The sequence below is a fragment of the Triturus cristatus genome, chromosome 3_1, assembly GCF_964204655.1.
Source record: "Triturus cristatus chromosome 3_1, aTriCri1.1, whole genome shotgun sequence".
Lineage (NCBI taxonomy): Eukaryota > Metazoa > Chordata > Amphibia > Caudata > Salamandridae > Triturus > Triturus cristatus.
This window is the reverse complement of record NC_140583.1, coordinates 257,327,780-257,352,483: the sequence shown is the minus strand read 5'-3', so window position 1 is coordinate 257,352,483 and position 24,704 is coordinate 257,327,780. Positions and strand designations below refer to the sequence as shown.

Sequence of the window (24,704 nt, the reverse complement as noted above, 5' to 3'; positions counted from 1 at the left end):
AGTAGTTCAGGAGAGGACAATGGGTTCCAGTAGCAGGCAAGGAATCCATAGAACAGGCCAGCAACAAAGAGCAGGCTATGGAATCTGCAGGAGTATACTAGGGAAACAAATGCCAAACAGGAACCAGGAATAACTGGAAACCAGTTAGGAGCAAAGACGGTAATGACAAGACTGCTGAAGCATTCCAATGCAAAGAAAAATAATTATGGGTTCCTTTTATACCCCAGAGCCCAATAAATGACATCAGGAAGGATGACACCATAATGGACTGGAAAGACAGAATAATAGTCTATGGACAGCCGCCATCTTGGATTGGGAAGCTATATCCCATGAACCCTCGCTAGAGAATTCTGAGAAGAGGATTAATTCTGGTAATGGGGACCCCAGAGGAGCCTCTTTGGCTCTACTCCCCCAGGAAACAAATGGGGATGCAGGGGATAAAACAGGCAGGCCGGCCACTGCCAGGTAAGAGTCTGAAAGGAACGAGGAGAGCCACCGGTGCTCCCTGTACCTCTCTTGCCTTCCGCGCACAGGGCATCTTGCCTGCCCGTATACGCAATGGTAATCAGTGTCAGGCGAGGCAGTGGCACAGTAAAAAAGTGTTAAGCGTCAACTGCAGTCATCTGGTTGCACTTGACCAGTACCTAGGATGACAGTGATGGAGCAGGGGTTTGATAAGAAACCAGGTCAGACCTGGTCAGATGTTTTACCTTCCGACTTAGTCTCTGGAGTGGAAGTGAAAAATCAGTGGGGCAAGGCAACAGGCTGGGGCCGAAGAGGGCTGCACGTCGTTCGATATCTACTAGACAAGCCGGTGACTTTTGGCAGGAAAACTTTGAGCAGGTGAAATCCAAATTTTGCAATTGGAGAAGGTCTCTTGCAAGCCTGATCCTTTTTCTGCCTGCCCCTTATGAACCTTGGAGTGCACTCCTTTGTTCCGGGTACAAAAGGGAGAGATCGTTCAGTCTTCTAGGCTCTTCTTAGGTCATAGACAGCAGTTGCATTCCTCTTCTGTTCTTCCACATACCCAGAAAGATTTCTGTGGGGGTCCTGTGGGTTCCACCTTTATGGCTGGCACCAGCCTGTGGATGAGGGTTGTCATGCAACTCACCTGGCTCTTGTCCACAGAGACGATGCTGGAGCTCTTCTCTCTCTTATCGCAGGGTCTCATTAGGGAATTTTAACCGTAAATGAACTGCCGCCCTAGAAGGGAAGGAGGTTTGTGACAAAATAACAAACAGAGAGACTTGCGTGCCTTCGAGCTCAGCCACTGTTTTTTTGTGGTCATATGTACATCTCTTCTCAGTCCTGGTGAGCGTTGCCGTGATATGTGCATAATGTAGTACACGGTTAGCTATACTGCAGATACATGTAGAGAGGTTATTGAACAAATGAGTAGTCGTAAAATATCCCTCCTGCCTTTGACATGCTTACTTAGAGTCACTTACACAATAGTGTATCTATTGCTGCATAGACTTCCAATGATCAACTGTTACCCTTGGAGTTGTGGCACTCCTGGTAGAAACTATATCGTGTTTTTACATCACACAGTAAGGTACATCTTGTTTGTTCAACACTAGGCACAAGGTGCGCAAGAGTGTGCTTTTAGATTCACAGACTACAGCACAATAGAGGATGAAATCTAAGAATGCGACTGGATGCTAATATCAAGGCTTCAGTAAGCACATTAAATAATACCCACAATGGCTAAATGTTCCAGAGTTGTCCTGTTTTCTGATTTTTAGCATCAAAAAAACTAATCTTTGGTTGACATGCTTTCTGTTAGTGCACTAACCTTAAGGATGGTACTTAACCATGTTTTCTCCTTTTAGGTGCAGCTTTGCAAGAATGGCATTCACTATGTCATTGGATCTGCAAGGGAGAAGATGTCTGCGGCGTCGGAGATTCGCAGCAGGGTTGTAATGTTTTGCAGGGATTGAGTTTGTTGGGTCACTGGATTTGCAGGGCAGAAGATGTCCGCAGTGTCGGAGATTCACAGAAGAACCGTAATGCAGAAGAAACTTGGCCGGTTTGTGGATATGTTCGATGAGCGGGATCGCTGGAAAGGATCCGTTCTCTTCAACCAGTGAGTAAGCCAAGCACTGCCTCGTGGTTTGAGTACAGCATAAATAGTGTTCCCAAATCTTGATGAGTCAGCCCAAATATCCCCACAGTCATATGCCTATGAGTCAGCCCAAATATCACCATAGTCATGATGACTCAGCCTGAAGGCCCTGAGGTATGTTACTGTTTGTACTTTGGTGTTGAATCACTCAGTGTGCTAGGGCCCCGGGCATAATTACCATGCCAAGGATGTTGTCAAGCCTATGGGGCAATGAGTCCCATGAACAGTCAGGGAGACACTGAGACGTATGCTTGATCCTGCAAGCCTCCCACACACAGGGTGCAGGAGGAGTGATAACACATGGACAAGGGTGGCTCTTGACCCCTGCCTAATGAATAGGGTAAAAGTACCCTGCCCTTTTTTGCAGCACTTCCTGACTGCCCTACTGCAACCAATCCACAGTGCCATTTTGATAGTCTCTGCCAAAATCCAAGATAGTGAACCTCTTCTTCCCTTGTGGAGAGCCTGTGTGCCAACACCAGAGCGATGGTCAAGAAAATGAACAACTCCTTCCCTGTAGTCACTCTGAGCAAGTTCAGGGGGCAGCTCCTCTCCTACTGGGATTGGTAGTTGCTTGACTAGGGGGGACAAAGTGGGAACCTTGACCAGGAGTTAGCTAACAATTTCCTGTGTTAGGGTAGGCCTCTTTGAAGTTAATCAAAGTCCTGGGCTCAGCACAGATGGTTATCCTGACAGAGAAACAGGACACCGCCACACTCCCAAGGCATTAATCTCAGTTCTGAAAGTAACCTAAGTATTATCATCATTCATATAAAATCATACCCTTTCTTGGTGGACCAACTGGGCAAGGGAGTGCAAGCACATGTTAAACAGAAAGGACAATAGGATTGACCCATGTGAGATCCTGGAGGTGATGTTGTGTACATTCAAAGAGCACGTGGGAAGTGTGACCACTTGTGTTGTCCCTAAAATGGAAGATTGTATCCACTCTAGGACCGCAGTGGGAAACGTAATGTTTCCAGTGCCTTAAGCAGGATATTGTGATGTTTGGTCTCATTTTCAGACAACAAGATTAAGAGGACTAGAATGCCAGTTTCTCCTTTACCAATAAGCTGTAGAAGATCATCAAGGGCCGATAGGACCACCATCTCGATGCAATGACTCGCTTGTTTCGCTTTCATTAAATTATTATATTCTGAAAAGCCCTTCACCTAAAGCAGGGCCAGTTGTTCCTGAAGGTTTCAACGTCAGGAACAATGACATGGGTCTAAGATTGGATATATATAATTGTCTCCCAGGGCAAGGTTCTTTAGCAGAAATAACCCTATGACTTACTTCCAGAGGCCTAGAAAAAAATGGCATTCTTCGAGGAACTGTTAAAATAGTCATGAAGATGTCCCTTGCAGCTGCAAATAGTGACTTTAGATGTTGTGGAGGAACAGGATCATCTGGGAATCTGAGGTGGGCTCTTAGTTATGTTCTGCAAGAGTTTCTCTTGTGTAATTTGTGTGAAGGTGTCTAGACAGTTTCATGTTTCCAAAATGTATTTAAATTGCAAAGCAGGCATATGAATTGAATCATTAATGATGGAGTCCTGGATAATAGAAAGTGTCTCTGAATTGTGAAGGTGGTATCGTGAGGTTAATATGCCCAGTGCACAAACACTTCCATTCAAATGTTCATATTTACATCGTTTAAATGATTACTTTTAGCACACATTTGCTTGCGCACCCATATGAGATAGTATACTTAGAAAAGGTTTGGTTATAGAAAAGTTTAGTTGTGAGCACCTTATCATACCTTAGAACATTCTGTCCAAGGACTGGGTACACTGCGCAAACTGTCCTTGTTTGTTGTTGTCTGTTTCGCGACAGCTCTGGGTGGGTAGAATCAACAATGACAGCCGGACCAGAGCTCAGGCACAGAACCAATGGGTACAGTTTTATTATATAAACTGCACCAAGCCTCTGTTCAACAGAGGATCATTTCTATGGATCACTGTGGTCGACCCGTGCATGAGTTCTAATATCGCAAGGATGCCATTAGATCAGAAGCATGGCAGAATTAAAAGACAATACATGTGTCTGGAAAGCTGTCAATGCCCCCTTTTTAGCTCCTCAAAATATACCCTCTATTGAGATAAGTATTAGTGAAGATCAATGGGTAACTCGTTTTTCCAAGCTATATAATAACAGTGCCACCGATATCTGCCATCACGACTTGGAAACTCAGCCCGCAAATGTCCTCCCTATTGACATTGATTTTACCGTGGAGAAAGTTATAGCTGCAATTAATGCAAGCGAGGGTAGGGAAGCTCCTAGCCCTTAAAGTGTTACTGTGGATTTATATAAATCCAATCCCTTCCTATGGGGCACACTTTTAACATCTGTTTTAAAAGCCTGTTGTAAGCAGGGCTTTATTCCTAACTGGTCTGAGTCAATACTTGTACCCATTTTTAAAAAAGGAGACCATAATGACCCGGTATGCTACAGACCAATTTCACTTTTGGATTCATTTGTGAAAGTGGCTGGTCAAAATATTTTAAATAGATTGCAGACATTGGTTGAGGACATGGGTATAATCACGGTACTGCAATACGGCTCCTGACAAGGATTGGGCACTATTGAACAAGGTCTAAATCTAAATTTAATCTGGGGTAAGTTCACACAAGCTAGATGTGGGAATCTCTTCCTGGAATTTGTCGACCTGAGTTTGGCATTCGATTGCGTTAGCCACCCCAAGCTTTGGTGTATTCTAGATGGTATGGGTGTGGACACCCAACTTGTCAACTTTCTAAGGTATTTGTATCAAGATGCACAGGCCAGTGTTTGATATGGAAGCGCAGGAGAATGTAGTTACAAATTCCCTGTTAGAAAGGGGGTAAGGCAGGGGTGTGTGCTAGCCCTTTTCTTTTTACTCTGTATATAAATGGCTTAGGCACAGTATTATCTAAGGAATGTCAGGACACCCCTCGTATCGGTAATCGTCCAATCGCAGCGTTATTATACGCGGATGATGCCGTATTATTATCCCATACACAAATAGAGCTGCAAAGAGTTGTCACTAGCTTTGTAACTTTTATTTCAAATCTAGACTTCCAGGTTAATATTACTAATACATATGTTATGAAATGTGGCAAGAACAGTGTAAAGTGTCGAGACATTTTTATTAACAATAAAAAGCTCGAATTTGCTAGCTACTTTTCATACCTGGGAATTGTTTTTGAGAAAAGGGGCTCCTGGGTAAACGCTATAACATCAAGGAAATTGTTATTTGCAAAATCTACGGCAGCTTTGGTGAACTTTGCCAGGAAACTGGGAAAACGACCTGTTGTTGATTTGATCAAAATTTACAGTGCTAAATGTATTTCATATGCCATATATGGAGCCGGAATCTGGGGATATGCAGATGTACAACCTTTACAGCTAGTTGAGAACGTATTTTTATGGTATCTTCTAGTGGTCCCCAACAGTACGGCTACACATATTTGCCATGCAGAACTTGGAATGCCGTATCTATCAGATTTAATAAAAATACAGCCGGTTTTATTATGGCACAAGATTTGGTCTAGTTCCTTCACTGGTCTTAACCGTGACGTGATAAACGACTGCCTTAAATTGCAAGGGGAGTCTCATATTCCATGGCTTAATTATGTTAAAAACTTTGTGGTTGATATGGGATTTCCAGAATGCTTTTCTAATCCAGCTATTATTGCTATAATTCCAAAGAAAGCCTTAAAGATCGCTTGCATGGACTTTCTGGGGATTAACAGACTCTCTCAAGAAATAACTAAACCGTCTGTCAGAGAGAACCAACAGTTTTTAATACAATCAGGGATACAACCTTATCTAGCAAGTGTGAAGGGGGGCTTTGATACAATGTTGTTAACCCGCTTCCGTTTAGGCAACTTTTGTAGATGATCCCGTTCCCAAATATGAACGACTGGTCCCGATCTCCAGGTCTTTGCCCTTGTGACAATACTTTCTCTCAGTCCACTATTCATGTTTTGTTTTTCTGTAAATTGTAGGCTTTATTACGGAAAAGATGGATTTTGCCAATTTTAAAGGGAATAGGCTTGAGACAATGTTGTCCTGCCTTTTTTAAATTACAACTCTTAGATGAAGAAACTTTTAATGATTACTTGACCAAATATATGAAGGGTGTGATTAGAAGCAGAAAATGTTATCCCCCTTATTTTAACTGATACTTGACTGTATTTTAAACTATCATATGCAGGGATGTTAAGATTTGATATGTTGGTTTTATTAACTTGTTTGTCACTTTCAAATTCTGTACGTCAAGAGACATGCAAGATATGAATTTTACTTTTATGTATTGTGATTTAAGTGTTTAAATCGAATAAAGCCTGTTTTTTTTTTTTTTTTTTTAGTTCTAACCCAGCTGAATCTCATTACTATCCCGAGAGGCACGCCGACCTGTCGTTCATCAAACTGGTTAGCAGATGACACGCACGCACACAGGTAAATGGGGAGTTAGTCCACTCTAAGGTATTGGGCAGAATTGCATCCACCTTATGTTTTCTAGGATAGGCAGTGCTGGGAAGGAGTACCATTATAAGTATTCACATAATTCATGCAATAACTATAATGGTTGAATTATTGATCTTTTCACCATTCTCGAAATGCTGGTAACTAGGCCTGGGCTAAAATTTAGTTCCGTTCGCGGAAATTGCGATAATTTGACATTTTCGCGTTCCGCGGAAAGCGCGAAAATGTCAAAATTTCCGCATTCCGAGCATGGCGATAATTTGTTGCTTGCTTGCGCTGTGAAATAATACATTCTCGCTCGCGCGCGATCGCCTTACCTGAATCCCTGCGTTCGCCGACAAGTTTTCTTGATCCAGTCGCGTTCTCCATGAGATGTTGTATTGTTTTTAGCCATTTGCGCTGTCTCGAGACAGTTCGCGCCCGCAGTGACGTCATGCGTCGAGCGATCACGTCTTTCTTCTTGCGATCATGCACCGCGAGACAACTGAAAACAAGATGGCCGCGCCCGCGAGTAACCACATGGGTAAGTTGGCGAGCCGCAACCATGCAGAAAATCTCGCGAACATGCGGGAAAAAAACTTCTGCATCTTCGCGATAATTCCGCGTGTTTGCGATAATTTTTAACATTTTCGCGATAATTTGCGAAAGTGGATTTCGCAAATTCCGCCCACCCCTACTGGTAACTATGCTTTGTTTTATTCTACTAATCGTTGCAGCACACATGTTTTTCACAAGAATAAAATTGCTTCAATAAATATTTGTAATGCCAATTTGTGTATTTCTTGTGTCTCTCTTTAAGAATACCTGAGTTAACCACAAAAGGGTAGATCTGTTTCCACGATTTCCTAGGAGATATCAGATTCATCATGTTTTGAGGTTGCAATCACCATCAGTTACCTAGTAGGGTTAGAGATCCAGATGGCACACTGTGAGCTAGCCAGGAACTAGGTCAACATATTTTGATGGTACAAGCGGACACAGTCCCCCATAGTTTTGAAGCTTATGCTGCCCAAACGTTCAGTATTACTAAATTAGTAGGAACAGTAGGACAGTGGGATTTTGAATTCAAGGCTGTGGAGTGCTGATACCTTACTGTTCTCTACTGGGAAGAGGAGGTGGAGGTGCATTGCTGGGTTCACTGCTAGCCTGTCATTGTCTACTCTGGGTTGAATGACTGTGATCTGTTATCAACCTCTGGTGGATGGGTTGGGGCAACCTAGTTCACATGACTATGCTCCCTTATTAAATGAATTCATTTTTGGAATACCCAGAGTTTCATGAGATTTTACATTTTACTACAGATTCCATCATGTAGAGCCATGCATTCTCATGTGCGGCCTTAACTCCATCCCACTACCCCATCAGCAAGAGCCCATGTTGCTGCTTCTCAATGGCTGTACATTATCTTACTACAATCATGAGGCATCTCTACCCTCTCTATGAAAATCCATGTTTCTGGCTAGTCCTCATTCTCTGGTAGTTGTTCATGCTAGAAGCTTACCCTAGCCCTCTAGGCAGTTTGTGATTCAGTCCCCCACCATGGTGGATGTTAACTGTTATGTTTATGTTTAGGTTGTTGCTAGGACGAAACTTGTCCTGGGTTGCAGGTGTTCCGGTTCAGGGAGTACCTGGCCTGGCAGTACCGGCTGGACTGTTCCCATGAGGAGCAGGGTCCAGGCTGACTTTCATACGGCTGAGTCCAAACTGAGCTGGCATATAGAGCAAAATAACAATGGATTGGGATACTACCTGAGCGATCACCAGTAGTTAGACAATTGCAAGCATTTCTTCCATCTCTTTTTGTGCTTCACCTGCATTTTGCCCCATGAAGATGTCCACAAAACGATTGATAGGCGAGCAAGCATCAGGACACATGTGTACGCTTGCATCACAATGCAGACAAGCATATAGGCAGTAATCTTGGAATGGGTTTTATTTAGTGGAAGATTCCTGGATTGCAAGCCAAGCATGCACATGCATCATACCACATGTGCACACATGCAATCGGAACAAGCATTGGTATAGCCAATAGGTCTCGCTTTTGGGACCTTCTAAGTATTTAGTTATGCAGCACAATATGCTTGGTGCAACCACATCAACTGTTGCGTGGCTAAGCACTTATAAGGTCCCGAAGGTGAGACCTATTGGCTATGCCAATGCTTGGTGTGGTTGTGTGTGTGGTTGTGTGTGGTTGTGTGTGTGTGTGTGTGGTTGTGTGTGTGTGGTTGGGTGTGTGTGTATGGTTGTGTGTGTGTGGTTGTGTGTGTGTGGTTGTGTGTGTGTGTGGTTGTGTGTGTGTTTGTGTGGTTGTGTGTGTGTGTGTGTGTGTGGTTGTGTGTGTGTGTGTGTGGTTGAGTGTGTGTGGTTGTGTGTGTGGTTGTGTGTGTGTGTGTGTGTGTGTGTGTGTGTGTGTGTGGTTGTGTGTGTGTGGGTGTGGTTGTGGGTGTGGGTATGGTTGTGGGTGCGGATGTGTGGTTGGGTGTGGTTGTGTGTGTGGTTGTGTGTGTGGTTGTGTGTGGTTGTGTGTGTGTGTGTGTGGTTGTGTGTGTGTGGGTGTGGTTGTGGGTGTGGGTATGGTTGTGGGTGCGGATGTGTGGTTGGGTGTGGTTGTGTGTGTGGTTGTGTGTGTGGTTGTGTGTGGTTGTGTATGTATGTGTGGTTCTGTGTATGGTTGTGGTTGTGTGTATGGTTGTGGTTGTGTGTGTGTGTGGTTGTGTGTGTGGTTGTGTGTGTGGTTGCGTGTGTGGTTGTGTGTGGGTGTGGTTGTGTGTGTGGTGTGTGTGGTTGTGTGTGTGGTTGTGGTGTGGCTGTGTGTATGTGGTTGTGTGTGTGTGTGGTTGTGTGTGTGGTTGTGGTTGTGTGTGTGTGGTTGTGGTTGTCTGTGTGGTTGTGGTTGTGTGTGTGGTTGTGTGTGTATGTGTGGTAGTGGTTGTGTGTGTGGTTGTGTGTGGTTGTGGTTGTGTGTGTGGTTGTGTGTGTGGTTGTGTGTGCGGTTGTGTGTGGTTGTGTGTGTATGTGTGGTTGTGTGTATGGTTGTGGTTGTGTGTATGGTTGTGGTTGTGTGTGTGGATGGGTGTGTGGTTGTGTGTGTGCTTGTGTGTGTGGTTGTGTGTGTGGTTGTGTGTGTGGTTGTGTGTGTGTGGTTGTGGTTGTGTGTGTGTGGTTGTGGTTGTGTGTGTGTGTGATTGTGTGTGTGGTTGTGTGTGTGTGGTTGGGTGTGTGTGTATGGTTGTGTGTGTGTGTGGTTGTGTGTGTGTGGTTGTGTGTGTGGTTGTGTGTGTGTGGTTGAGTGTGTGTGGTTGAGTGTGTGGTTGTGGTTGTGTGTGTGTGGGTGTGGGTGTGGGTACGGTTGTGGGTGCGGATGTGTGGTTGGGTGTGGTTGGGTGTGGTTGTGTGTGTGGTTGTGTGTGGTTTTGTGTGTTGTGTGTGTGTTTGTGTGTGTGGTTGTGTGTCTGCGGTTGTGTGTGGTTGTGTATGTATTTGTGGTTGTGTGTATGGTTGTGGTTGTGTGTATGGTTGTGTGTGTGGTTGTGTGTGTGGTTGTGTGTGTGGTTGCGTGTGTGGTTGTGTGTGGGTGTGGTTGTGTGTGTGGTGTGTGTGGTTGTGTGTGTGGTTGTGGTGTGGTTGTGTGTATGTGGTTGTGTGTGTGGTTGTGTGTGTGGTTGTGGTTGTGTGTGTGTGGTTGTGGTTGTGTGTGGTTGTGTGTGTGGTTGTGGTTGTGTGTGTGGTTGTGTGTGTGTGTGTGTGTGGTAGTGGTTGTGTGTGTGGTTGTGTGTGGTTGTGGTTGTGTGTGTGGTTGTGTGTGTGGTTGTGTGTGCGGATGGGTGTGGTTGTGTGTGTATGTGTGGTTGTGTGTATGGTTGTGGTTGTGTGTATGGTTGTGGTTGTGTGTGTGGATGTGTGTGTGGTTGTGTGTGTGTTTGTGTGTGTGGTTGTGTGTGTGGTTGTTTGTGTGGTTGTGTGTGGTTGTGGTTGTGTGTGTGTGTGGTTGTGTGGTTGTGTGTGGTTGTGGTTGTGTGTGTGTGTGGTTGTGTGTGTGGTTGTGTGGTTGTGTGTGGTTGTGTGTGGTTGTGTGTGTGTGGTTGGGTGTGTGGTTGTGTGGTTGTGTGTGGTTGTGTGTGTGTCATTGTGTGTGTGTGGTTTGGTGTGTGTGTGGTTGCGTGTGTGGTTGGGTGTGGTTGTGTTTGGTTGTGTGTGTGGTTGAGTGTGTGGGGTTGTTTGTGTGGTTGTGGGTGTGGTTGTTTGTGTGGTTGTGGTTGTGTGTGTGGTTGTGTGTGTGGTTGTGTGTTTGTGTGTGTGGTTGTGTGTGTGGTTGTGTGTGTGGTTGTGTGTGTTTGTGTGCTTGTGTATGTGTGGTTGTGTGTGTGGTTGTGTGTGGTTGTCTGTGGTTGTGGGTGTGTTTGAGTGTGTGGGGTTGTCGTTGTGGTTGTGGTTGTGGTTGTGTGTGTGGTTGTGTGTGGTTGTGTGTGTGTGGTTGTGTGTGTGGTTGTGTATGTTGTGTGTGGTTGTGGTTGTGTGTGTGGTTGTGGTTGTGTGTGTGGTTGTGCGTGTGGTTGTGGTTGTGTGTGTGTGTGGATGTGTGTGTGTGGTTGTGTGTGTGGGTGTGGTTGTGGTTGTGTGTGGTTGCAGTTGTGTGTGTGTGTGGTTGTTTGTCTGGTTGTGTGTGGTTGTGGTTGTGTGTGGTTGTGGTTGTGTGTGTGGTTGTGTGTGTGTGGTTGTGTGTGGTTGGGTGTGGTTGTGTGTGTGGTTGTGAGTGTGTGGTTTTGTGTGTGTGGTTGTGTGGTTGGGTGTGATTGTGTGGTTGTGTGTGTGTGTGGTTGTGTGTGTGGTTGTGTGTGGTTATCTGTGGTTGTGTGTGTGTTGAGTGTGTGGGGTTGTCTGTGTGGTTGCGGTTGTGGGTGTGGTTGTGTGTGTGCTTGTGTGTGGTTGTGTGTGTGTGGTTGTGTGTGTGGTTGTGTGTGGTTGTGTATGTATGTGTGGATGGTTGTGGTTGTGTGTATGGTTGTGGTTGTGTGTGTGTGTGTGGTTGTGTGTGTGGTTGTGTGTTTGGTTGTGTGTGTGGTTGTGTGTGTGGTTGTGTGTGGGTGTGGTTGTGTGTATGGTGTGTGTGGTTGTGTGTGTGGTTGTGGTGTGGTTGTGTGTATGTGGTTGTGTGTGTGTGGTTGTGTGTGTGGTTGTGATTGTGTGTGTGTGGTTGTGGTTGTGTATGGTTGTGTGTGTGGTTGTGGTTGTGTGTGTGGTTGTGTGTGTATGTGTGGTAGTGGTTGTGTGTGTGGTTGTGTGTGGTTGTGGTTGTGTGTGTGGTTGTGTGTGTGGTTGTGTGTGCGGTTGTGTGTGGTTGTGTGTGTATGTGTGGTTGTGTGTATGGTTGTGGTTGTGTGTATGTTTGTGGTTGTGTGTGTGGATACGTGTGTTTGTTGTGTGTGTGGTTGTGTGTGTGGTTGTGTGTGTGGTTGTGTGTGTGGTTGTGTGTGGTTGTGGTTGTGTGTGTGTGGTTGTGGTTGTGTGTGTGTGTGGTTGTGTATGTGGCTGTGTGGTTGTGTGTAGTTGTGTGTGTGTGGTTGGGTGTGTGTATGGTTGTGTGTGTGTGTGGTTGTGTGTGTGTGGTTGTGTGTGTGTGGTTGTGTGTGTGGTTGAGTGTGTGTGGTTGTGTGTGTGATTGTGGTTGTGTGTGTGTGGGTGTGGTTGTGGGTGTGGGTACGGTTGTGGGTGCGGATGTGTGGTTGGGTGTGGTTGTGTGTGGTTTTGTGTGTTGTGTGTGTGTTTGTGTGTGTGGTTGTGTGTGTGCGGTTGTGTGTGGTTGTGTATGTATGTGTGGTTGTGTGTATGGTTGTGGTTGTGTGTATGGTTGTGGTTGTGTGTGTGTATGGTTGTGGTTGTGTGTGGTTGTGTGTGTGGTTGTGTGTGTGGTTGTGTGTGTGGTTGCGTGTGTGGTTGTGTGTGGGTGTGTGTGTGGTTGTGGTGTGGTTGTGTGTATGTGGTTGTGTGTGTGTGTGGTTGTGTGTGTGGTTGTGGTTGTGTGTGTGTGGTTGTGGTTGTGTGTGGTTGTGTGTGTGGTTGTGGTTGTGTGTGTGGTTGTGTGTGTGTGTGGTAGTGGTTGTGTGTGTGTGTGGTAGTGGTTGTGTGTGTGGTTGTGTGTGGTTGTGGTTGTGTGTGTGGTTGTGTGTGTGGTTGTGTGTGCGGTTGGGTGTGGTTGTGTGTGTATGTGTGGTTGTGTGTATGGTTGTGGTTGTGTGTATGTTTGTGGTTGTGTGTGTGGATGTGTGTGTGGTTGTGTGTGTGCTTGTGTGTGTGGTTGTGTGTGTGGTTGTTTGTGTGGTTGTGTGTGGTTGTGGTTGTGTGTGTGTGGTTGTGGGTGTGGTTGTGTGGTTGTGGTTGTGTGTGTGTGAGGTTGTGTGTGGTTGTGTGGTTGTGTGTGGTTGTGTGGTTGTGTGTGGTTGTGTGTGGTTGTGTGTGTGTGTGGTTGTGTGTGTGTGTGGTTGGGTGTGTGGTTGTGTGGTTGTGTGTGGTTGTGTGTGTGTCATTGTGTGTGTGTGGTCTGGTGTGTGTGTGGTTGCGTGTGTGGTTGGGTGTGATTGTGTTTGGTTGTGTGTGTGGTTGAGTGTGTGGGGTTGTTTGTGTGGTTGTGGGTGTGGTTGTGTGTGTGGTTGTGTGTGTGGTTGTGTGTGGTTGTGTGTGTGTGTGTGGTTGTGTGTGTGGTTGTGTGTGTGGTTGTGTGTGGTTGTGTGTTTGTGTGTGGTTGTGTGTGTGTGTGTGGTTGTGTGTGTGGTTGTGTGTGGTTGTCTGTGGTTGTGTGTGTGTTTGAGTGTGTGGGGTTGTCTGTGCGGTTGTGGTTGTGGGTGTGGTTGTGGTTGTGTGTGTGGTTGTGTGTGGTTGTGTGTGTGTGGTTGTGTGTGTTGTGTGTGGTTGTGGTTGTGTGTGTGGTTGTGGTTGTGTGTGTGGTTGTGCGTGTGGTTGTGGTTGTGTGTGTGTGGTTGTGTGTGCATGGTTTTGTGTGTGGGTGTGGTTGTGGTTGTGTGTGGTTGCAGTTGTGTGTGTGTGGTTTGTCTGGTTGTGTGTGTGTGTGGTTGTGGTTGTGTGTGTGGTTGTGTGTGGTTGTGGTTGTGTGTGTGGTTGTGTGTGTGTGGTTGTGTGTGGTTGTGTGTGGTTGTGTGTGTGGTTGTGAGTGTGTGGTTGTGTGTGTGTGTGGTTGTGTGGTTGGGTGTGATTGTGTGGTTGGGTGTGGTTGTGTGTGTGTGATTGTGTGGTTGTGCATGTGGTTGTGTGTGGGGTTGTGTGTGGGGTTGTGTGTGTGGTTGTGTGTGGTTGTGTGTGTGTGGTTGTTTGTGTGGTTGTGTGTGGTTGTGTGTGTGGTTGTGGGTGTGGTTGTGTGGGTGTGTGGTTGTGTGTGTGTGGTTGTATGTGTGGTTGTGTGTGGTTGTGTGTGGGGTTGTGGTTGTGTGTGTGTGTGGTTGTGTGGTCGTGCGTGTGGTTGTGGTTGTGTGTGTGGTTGTGTGTGTAGTTGTGGTTGTGTGTGTGACAGTAATACTAAAAGCATCTCAAAATAAAGGAACACAAACATCGAGTTTGTGGAAAGAGAAAGCACATTGTAAGTCAAACGGGCGCAGCAAAGCATTAACACAACAATTGATGTTTGATGTTCTTTGAACGAGAACATCAAAGGGGCACCGCAAAAGTGATCGTAGGCGAAAGTGAAAGTGATCGCGGGTGCTTAATGAGCATGACGAGGTTTGCCAGCCTCTGCTCCTAAGCGTTCTACCCGCGCACATGCACTGTAGCTCTAGGCTGGCCATGGTAGCATTTTTTTGAGCCCTCACAAAAAGTCTCGCCAGACCAGCGAGACCTAAAAAGGAACATTAGTACGGTGAATAGCTCCGTCTTTAGAGCCATGTGTGTTTTTGCCATAACATTGTTATACTTGCCATATTTGCAATTGTTAGCCAACGGTGTTATCTTAGCCAACAGCACTTTCATGCTAGGATGTTTAAGCTCATACATAAAACGATGAAAGTCAGTTTACAATCCCAGCATGCAAACTTGTTGAAGTGGTCATCCATGAGATGGGTCCATTTGACAGCTTTTGGAGAAATGGAATTGGCATGGAGATAAAATGTGATAGAACGCCACACATTTTACAGAGAGGAAATGAAAGTCATATAGCAATGTATACTGGTAAGATGGTTCAGCAAGTCAAGTGCTCGATGCTGACATCTGTGTGGTCTACTGGTCACAAGTTATTTACTCGATGTAGAATTCGTGAAATAAAATAATCAAATAATATATCTCTAAATTTGCCAAGTTCATCTAACCTGAAATCTCTGATCTGACTGGAAATTTCCATAAACGTGCAATGGACAGAATAAAGCGTTTTGCTCTCTGCTTCAGAGAGTTGTGTGTTGCACAGGTTGGAGACTCCAATAATAGTAACACAGATCAGCAGTTTCAAGGCGCTTGCTTCTGGGCTCTCCCTGCAGCTTGCAGGTGTAAGGTTTCAATTACAAGGAGAGAGGACAATAGAATGCGCGCCTCCTGCAAATATCCGACAATAACCAGGAGATAATTAGACGGTTTGACAAAATCTTACAGTAAACATTACAAATGTCGGTGGTTTAAGAGCTATGCAGAGTCAAAGTTTGGACTGTCTGCTATGATTTCTTAATCCGAGGCGGCCCCAGGTGGTGTTGTTTTTAAATCCTACTTTAAACCCTAATGGGCTTAAACTTTACATCTGCGGGACTGATTCACTAAGGTAAACGACCACTTTTGTGTAAGTTTATGGTTTTTTTTGAATTCACAAACTACGAGATAATGGTAAGTTCACGACTGCTGAGACTTCGTGGCCAGAGAATTAGTAGCCAGCAGCCGGTGCAGGTAAGCACGGTGGGGCGGCGAGGGATGTTGACAGACAACGGAATAGGATTTATTTATTTATTTAATTTTCCCTATTCCATTGTCTGTCAACAGCCCCACCGCCCCACCGCGCTTACCTGCACCGGCCGCTGCTGTGAGTCAGGCCCCATATTTCCCAAAGTATATTTGACAGAGATATCCCCTGGAAAGTAAACTTTAAATCCTAGATAGTTTTGAGCAATTCTTTTGCCCTAATGTGCTTCAAACATACTATTTTCCCACTCATTGCAAAGCGCCAGGAAGCAGCCAACATGGATTGCACGCAGGAGCGCACCGAACACTGTTCAAGAATTCTTCTGTCAAAGTAAAAATCAAGCAGTGTCTCCAAATGTGCAGAGAGAGAGTTTGAGGAACTGTATATCTGTAAGAGGCTGCCATTAAAGTTGTAGTGGGGGAACAGATCCTGGTAAAGCCAGAGTGAATCATTTGTATAAGTATCAACGTCCTGATGAAGACCTCACAGGAATGATCACCCATAAAAGAGGCTGAAATGCGCCAGGTGATGCACAGCTTTGACTAGCACCTTTTGACAAGTTGTTTCTAGAAACCAAGTGAGAGTTTAGTGTCACAGGAACATTCACCTCCAATTAAAAAGAGAATCTGACTCTTATAAAGACTGGTGCTTACCTGTACTCTCAGGGGATGAATTGATTCTCTACATTTGGCTGGTTTGTCTGAAAAACATGGTATTGTTTAAGCCTGTTGCTGGTGGGTCATTTACAACCATGATTTTTTTATTTACATTCATTTGATATGTGTCTGACACTGTGTGAGATATAAGGACATGTCTGTATGTTCCAATGATAAATCTGTCGATCTGGTATGTACAGTGCATTAGGCCATGTACAAGTCTGAAAGCAAATAATTACTCTTTGTCAGATACCTTCACATCAGAAATATGAAGATGCCTGGCTGCCCTTCATTCTATTGTATCTGAATTTATAGTTTACCGGCAGATTTTATAATATTTCAATAATTTGTAAGAAGAACCGCTCCTGTCTACAATCGCTACACCACTCGACCTTTCAGAGTTTCAAACATGTTATGTTATTTGCACTTGTAGAGCGCGCGATTACCCTTGGGTGTCCTGGCGATAAGTACCAGTGGCCTGGGGAAGCTGAAAGAATGTTAGTGCGAGAAGAGCCATGTCTTCAGGCCCTTCCGAAACGACAGAAGATCCGGGGCACTCTTAAGAAAAAAAGGAAGCTCATTCCAGGCTCGTGAGGCACAAAGAGTGAAGCTCCTGCCTCCCCAATTAACTTTTTTTGCCTTGGGGACTTGCACTTGTTTAGCACTGGTAGAGCGTAACGTTCTACCGGGTACATACCAATGGAACTTTTGCTTAAGAAATTTAGGACCAATTCCATTGATGGCCTTCAAAACAATACCGAGTCCATTGAAGCAAACTTTTTGTTTTATTGGAAGCCAATGTCGTTTCTTAATCTCTCCTTTCACAGAGACAAATTTAGGAGTTCCGGACAGCAGTCTGGCCGCTGGGTTTTGGACTAATTGGAGCCTGTACATATGTTGTTTTTGTATGTTCAAATATGGGCTGTTACAATAGTCCAAACGCGACGTTATGAGGGCCATGACTACTGTCTTGAGATTGCTCTCGGTCAGAAAGATCTTGATTTTCCTAATGATTCTAAGAATCATAAAGCAAGCTGAGGTCACCATGCTTACTTTATCACCCATAGTATTGTATTGTATTGTATTGTATACAGATTTATATAGCGCGAAAGACTGTAACCCTACGGGTATCCAGGCGCTCTGACAAGGCGAGATGTTGATTGCACAGAGAGGCAAAGTCAGGGGCTTCATGCTGCTGGGAAGAGCCAGGTCTTAAGGCTCTTTCTGAATTCTGTCAATGACTGCATCTGTCTGAGAACAGGTGGGAGTGTATTCCAACTTTGAGCTCCGACCACCCTAAATGCCCTCCCTCCCAATCTGGCCCGTTTGAAGCTGGGCTGTACCACCAGGCTGGCCTTGGATGACCGTAACTGCCTTACGGGGGAGTACCAGGCAAATCTTTCCTGGAGTGGAATCGGGCCTGTTCCATGAATTGCCTTGTGCACCAGGCACAGAGATTTAAAGAGGACCCTCTCTCTGACAGGTAGCCAGTGTAATTCTCTTAGCGCCTGGGTGGAAGATGAGTCGAACTTGCGACCAAGTGCCAGCTTAGCAGCGGCTGACTGAACTCTCTGTAGCCCCTGCAGAATGTATTGGGGGGCTCCGAGATACAGAGAGTTGCAGTAATCCAGTCTGCTGAGAATGATGCTTCTGACGACCGTGTTACGGGAATCTGCAGGCAGCAGCGGAAGAACACGGTGTAGAAGTCGCAGCAGACCATAACAGGTGCTGGAAGTTTTACTAGCCTGTGAAACCAGCTGGAGGTTATTATCGAATAATACCCCCAGATTCCGTACAGTGCTGGCTGGCGTCAGTGGAGCTGAGTCCGGGGCAAGCCTGAAATCCACTGGAAGATGTTGGATCTGTTTCGTTGGTGCGAAAAGCAGCAGTTCAGTTTTGTCTCCATTGAACTGCAGGCAGTTCCTCCGTAACCAGTCCGTGGTCTGCCTCATGCAGCTTTGGAACTGTTCCAGAGGAACCGCCTGTTTACCTTCCAGGGAGAAAGCCAATTGGGTGTCATCTGCATAGTTAATCAGCTCCACCCCGTACGCTTTAATGATGGAAAATAGCGGTTGTAAGTATATATTAAACAGGATAGTGAGTTTGTTGTCCACTAATACCCCAAGGTTGTTGGCCTTCCTAGTGGGTACAGGGCAGGAGCCCAGGTCTTCCGGCCACCAATCCGGTGTCCACACCTGTGGATTATTCCCAAACTTTAAGACCTCGGTCTTGTTGGAATTGAGCTTTAAGCAATTAGAAGACATCCAGCGAGATATAGCACTCATGCATTCATGGAAACGGTCCCCAGTTTCTTTGTCTTCTCCCCTGGTCAATGACAACACTATTTGTGTATCGTCAGCGTATGAGGTGAGTTGAAAGCCAAACGATCTGATAACTCCTGCCAATGGCGCCACGTATATATTAAAAAGAGTTGGACTAAGAGAAGAGCTCTGTGGCACCCCACAAGGGAGTGTAAATGGTTTAGATGAATTGCCATCCAGATCCACAGTTTGAGACCTGTCAGCTAGGAAAGATTGTAAAAGTTTCCAAGCTGGGCCTTTAACACCGATCTCAGACAACCGGTCCATCAATAATTTATGATGGACCGTGTCAAAGGCCGCGGACAGGTCTAATAAAATTAATACCGCACTACCTCCTCCATCTACGGCCTCTCTAATTTCCTCAGTGGATTTCAACACAGCAAACTCAGTGCTATGATCTGCCCTGAACCCATATTGCGATGGGTGCAGTGAGTTATTGCGATGGAGAAATGCACTGAGTTGGATGTTCAGCTCCTTTTCCAAGATTTTAGCAGGAAATGGGAGCCGCGAAATTGGCCTATAGTTATTACGATCTTTTGGATCCAGATTCTGCTTCTTCAAGAGTGGAAGAACAGAAGCTTGCTTCCAGATTGTAGGAAATATGCCAGATGAAAAAACATCATTTAACAGAGGAGTCAAGGCCATTCCAATTACTTCAGGTACTTGTTTAATGATCCAGGCAGGGCAGGGATCACCCGGGGCTCCTGAACGGATCGAGGTCAGGACCTTGATTGTCTCTGATACCTCCAGTGGTGAAAATTGGTCAAATTCCAATGAAGGACCACTACTGCCTGCTCTATTCATATTAGAATTTAACTGTGCCATTTTATTAGCTTCAGTGAAGGAGGAGAATATAATTTCAACTTATATTTAAAAAAGGCGGCAATTTTATTGAAAAATGATAAATTACTATGGCTCCTAGGGGCAATTGGAATAGACAATTTTTTAATAGTGCTAAAAAGTTCCTTTGAGTTGGACTTGGCCAAAGCTATCTGAGTTGAAAAAAACTTTCTTTTAGCTTCCAGTAACAGTTGTTTATAAATAGTGATGCAGTGTTTGTTTTCTTTCTTATCTGCTTCACCATAATTTTTCCGCCAAGCCCTTTCTAACAATATACAGTCCAATTTTTTAGCTCTAAGTTCTTCCGAATACCAGGGAGTCGACAGTATTGCTGGTTTTGTAATCCACTGTTTCCTGGGAGCTAACTGATTACAAGATATGGCTAGCCATTCATTGTAGGCCGCCGCAGCATTTTTCGCTCCCAAGGGAGGGGGTCGCATCGAGCTACTGAGGGAGTTTCCAAATTTATTAATATCCAATTTTCCCCAGGCTCTGGTCACAATCTCCTGGGCTGGTTTAATATTAGCTAAATGGCTTCCATAGCCATTCAGTTCAAACTGAATAGTACAGTGGTCCGACCATAAGATGGGAAGGACTGAAGTGCAGACAAGATCATGGTTGTTTGAGTATATGCTGTCAAGAGTATGACCTTTTTCATGCGTAGGGGCCTTCACCAACTCTTGTAGGCCTCCTGCCCCCATAATTTGCTCCAACCGATTAGTGTCAGAGTCCAAATGGCTTTCTAGATAAAAATTAAAATCACCCATTACTGTGTAAGATTCTAGACATAATCCTTCTTCAAGTAAGGTGCCTACTGTCTCCAAAAATCCATTTTTAGGACCCGGTGGGCGATATAATAATATGCCTTTAAAGGTTCTATGGTTTGCTAAATGAATGTTAAAAGCTAATGCTTCGCATGTCGTGTTGGAGACCGGGAGAAAGTTAGGTCCCAAGGAGTCATGATAAATGACAGCGAGCCCTCCCCCTTTTTTATGTAACCTATCCAGGGTGTAACAACGAAACCCAGGAGGGGTTGCCTTCACTAGGTCTGGTCCAGAAGCATTGTCTGTCCAAGATTCCGTGATGAAGGCCAACTTTACCTTTAGATCGTCTAACAATAACGCACATTCCGTGCTATGCTTAATTAAAGATCTAGCATTGACTAAGATACATTTTATGGCACCTACACTGTTTAGGTCCATCTTATTACCTATCACAGCACTAGGACCATGTGCTGGTAGATTAAGGACGCAAGGAAGTTGTTGCCGGCACCTAAGGCAGGAGAGACTCTCCATGCCTTTATCAGTATCAATTAGAGGATTAGAGGGACAACATAACCTACCCTTAGCTGAGTTCAGTCCATGTAGTTCCTCATTGGTGTACTTTATGAGCAGCAGTAGTTTTTAAACTAGTTCCGAAGCATGACATATGAAAAGCAAACATGAACATTGTGAATTTGAGTGGTGGACTACATGTTAAAAACTGTCAGTTGCCTCGCAGTGCAGAAGCATAAGAAATAAGCATTTGCAATGGAAAAAGTCTCGCATTATTGAATATTTGAGTTATTGGCGTGACATTATATATTGTCAACACCAATGGCTCAAACTTTCAGTACTGCGAGACCTATTGCATTGCCAATACTTGTTTGAACTTTCTGTCACCTTCCATGCACTTCCTCCGAGTATGCCGTTGTAGCCCATCAAAGTGTAATATATGATTACAGAGAGTTCTCATTCTTGAGTACTACTTCATAATTTCCATTATAGATGTTATGGATAGTTCTGTGGACAGTACCGGTCGATATTGTTTTTTGGAACTGTGAATCCGTATGGGAAATACAAGTCCATCTTACTACTGAAAATTATTTGCTAAAATTGTCTGTGAGAGGTAAAAATGCAAGTGTTCTTTGGGAGGTACGTGCCCACCATATTTATTGCCTGTGACAAAAATGTATCTATATTTCATGTAAAAGGTACATGCCCACTTTGTCTGTTTGTTGCACAGGCCTGTGTTTTTGGTGGGAGCTATGTTGTCTGTGGATGGTACCCACTTATGCTGTCTTTTGGAGGTAGAAGTCCATTCTATTTGGCAGAGTAACTGGCCATATGGTCTGGTCACAATCATGTCTGTGCGAGGTTCACATTGTCTGTTTCCATTGTTTGAGACAGGCATTCCTGAAAATTCAGAAACACAGTCTAAGCTTGGGTTTTTCTTTTTTGGAATTCAAATTTACACTTGAAAGTAAAGCAATATATAGAAGAGTTATAAAGTGCATAAAGCTAAGGCCCTTTCTAAAGCAGATACATTATCATAAATGGGCCTTAATATTCAATGGTGAGAGTCATTATAGTCACAGGAAGTGGAGTCGACATTCATATCTTTAGAGACTGTATATTTTGCATATTTAAACGAAGTACACCATTTGTCTGCAGTTCCTAGAAAGTACTTTTCCTGGGTGCCGATTCACAGAACTAATCTGAGATAAAATCCTAAACTTACTTCTTTTGGTATTCACAGAAGGCATTTAGTAGTAGTAATGTTAGAACTCCTAACTTTACTACTACTAAACTGAGACAAGATCAAACCTTTACGACTTTCGTATTCACAAAAGGCATTTAGTAGTAGTAAACTCTGGGTCATTCCGGCGGTGGACCGCTGGCTGCTCCAGGGAACCGCTGTTACCATTGGCACGGCGGAGGGGCAATGCAATATGCTGAGCCGGACTAACACAGTCACGCAGAGCATATTACGAGTTCCTCCACCACCAGTCTTTTCATGGCAATGAGGCTGACGGTGGGGGAACAAAGGGGGCCCTACAGGCTCCCCTGCCATGGGGATGTATTCTGGGGGCACAACATGTGCCCCCGGTCTGCTTGCACCCCACCGCCAACGTCATAATCGAGCCCTTAGTTCCCCCTTTGTAAGCAAACACATTTGCCTAAGCATCCTCATTGATCCCCTGAATGTTGTCCTATAACATAAGATCCACATGTGATGCTGTCAATATCACATTGTTCTGTGGGACAAATTCATAATACTACTATGTCTTCAAATAAATGCTTTTTTGTAGCGTAAGCCATTTCACCTTCCACCAACGTACAAAATGATCGATAAAAATTCATGCAAAGTAGAAAGGAGGGCCAGCTCAAAAGGTTTTGCAGTGCAGACTTGAGAGTGGAATGAGAGATGATGGCAAACACTCCACACTATAGATGCTGGTGGCCCATAACTTGGCTATTTATACATTGCAATGTAGGCAGTACTGCATTCTTGGGTTGGTCAGGAACGTTTTTGACAGTATCTAGTGCACTGACCACATTTTAGATATTAAAGATCAAGCTATCTTGAGCAGGGCCCTAACTTAGGCTTTTGCAGAATTGTGAGTTAATAAATGGGCGGTACAAACACAAGATTGGTTGGTACAGGTGATTGAATGCGCTTGCCCAATAGCCTGGTGCAACAATCACTTTTGGCACCCCAACGTCCATTGACTGCCTCCTCGGATTCTCTCACTACTACCTGCAAACATGCCCCTCATCTCTCCTATCATAAGATATTGCTAAGCATAGTGCCCCTCAGAGGTCAGAGGTCCCCCCTTCACAGGTCAGCGCCCAGTGCGGCTTCACCAGTCGCACTGCCCAAAAGCTGAACCTGCCAATAGCAAGTGAATGTGTTACAAGAGTGCCATAAACATTGCACATTTCAAGCTTGCCCTTAGAACACAGGCACATTTAGCTAAGCTATCCAATCTGTCAGGGACTGGATGCCTACATAGAAAGGTATACTAAAGCTACATGACTTAGCAGTAAGTCACCAGATCAACAGATCAACAGGTTCTCTCCGGCATTCCACATCACTTATGATAGGAGCTTTGAACAAATCAAAGGTGCTGCTGCAAGTCCAAAACATTCTTGGATTGGCAAGGAATATTTTTGATAGAGTCTATTGTACTGACCACATTTTATATATTAAAGATCTTGCTATCTTTTTTAGGTATTTGCAGAATGGGAACCACTCTGATTTGTAGCAGGGCTCCACCCCACCAAACCTGAGGATCCCACTCTTCATTTGAAAGTGGGGGAACTGCCACATTTCCAATGGTGGAAGACTCAGCTGGCACCAAAGGATCTTTACCCATTTGTGGTTGGGGGCAGGAGAACTACATCTCCCAGCATGCCTCCTAAAAGGGCTCTTTAAGCACGTCTGTATCCATGCTGCGTTGGACGCCAAAGGATATTTACCATGTTGTGATAGAGGCCAGGAGAACTACATCATCCAGGAGGCCGTGGGTGAAAGGAGAGCTCACCTCCTAGAAGAGCTACTGATGGAGCGTAAAAGTTAAATAACGGTTTTGTCTATCAATTCTCACTGTTAAAAAGATTTACCATAATAAACTCTTGATGAAAACGGGTAAAATAGTTGAAGAAAGTGAGGTTTCCTGCTGCATCGTAAAAGCATGCAGGAGTGTTTTGAAACATTGAAATGCGAAAACGTAAATGAAGAAAGAGAGAATGTTTATTTACCTATGCATGTAATCACGTAGATTGAGAATGTAAACTAATTAACATAGCAAATGTGGTGATGATAACCTTAAAATATGTTAAAAAAATTAATTAATTTCTATATATTAAAGTAATGAAAAGACTAAACGGGTCTAATTTAGAAATCATCATTAGTATGACAACTTACAGCTTATTCTAAGGTCATGAAATCAAAATGTGTAATTCATAATGACGTTTTGAAAATGATACCCATGTAAATAATTTTTGTAGTGCCTGATATTAACGTGCAACTTCTAAAAGAAGAAGAATAATTGAATCAACTGAGAAAATTAAAATACTTATATTATTGTGTTGCAGGGATTCTGCTTTTGCACAGAACTATGCGCAGGAGACCAGGACCTCAGAGAATTGTGGTGTACCAGAAAACTCCCCTCAGAACCCAGAACCCCTTATCCGACTAGCTTAGTATCCCATTCGTTAGCCTAGATCTAGCTAGGCGGTCCCAATGTATAGACAAACCAGAACAATCGACTTAGATATTTCTCAGGAGTGGTGGGAATCCGAAGTACCTGTTTGTATCTATTTGTTAGTCCACAACATAATAATACAGACACGGTGAAGTTTAAAGAGTTTATTTTATAAACCTCGCGTCCTAAGATGCAGTACTTTGGCTAACACTAGCAGACTAACAGTACAGATCAGAACCATAAGCATTATTACAATACCATACAAAATGAAAGGAGCAATCATACTAATAATGACAGTGGTATACAACCACACTCCTTTCTCTAGAATCTAATACATTATTATTATTAGACGATTAGAAGGTCTCTTAGGCTAACAGGGGGGATCCCATACCGTATAGATCAGCTTAGTAGAATCACATCAAAGGATCAGCTCTCTCATG

At 44.4% G+C, this 24,704-nt stretch overlaps 1 long non-coding RNA gene across 1 annotated transcript in view; it reads left to right on the top strand.

The window, feature by feature from the left end:
* Window positions 1-23,991, top strand: part of LOC146860059 (uncharacterized) — a 143,826-nt gene extending 119,835 nt beyond the window's left edge. Inside the window, exons 3-5 of the long non-coding RNA XR_014979090.1 lie at window positions 1,833-2,086; window positions 6,477-6,567; window positions 23,289-23,991. This is a non-coding gene — a long non-coding RNA (uncharacterized LOC146860059). The remainder of the gene's footprint in view (window positions 1-1,832; window positions 2,087-6,476; window positions 6,568-23,288) is intronic.
* Window positions 23,992-24,704: the final 713 nt, after the last annotated feature.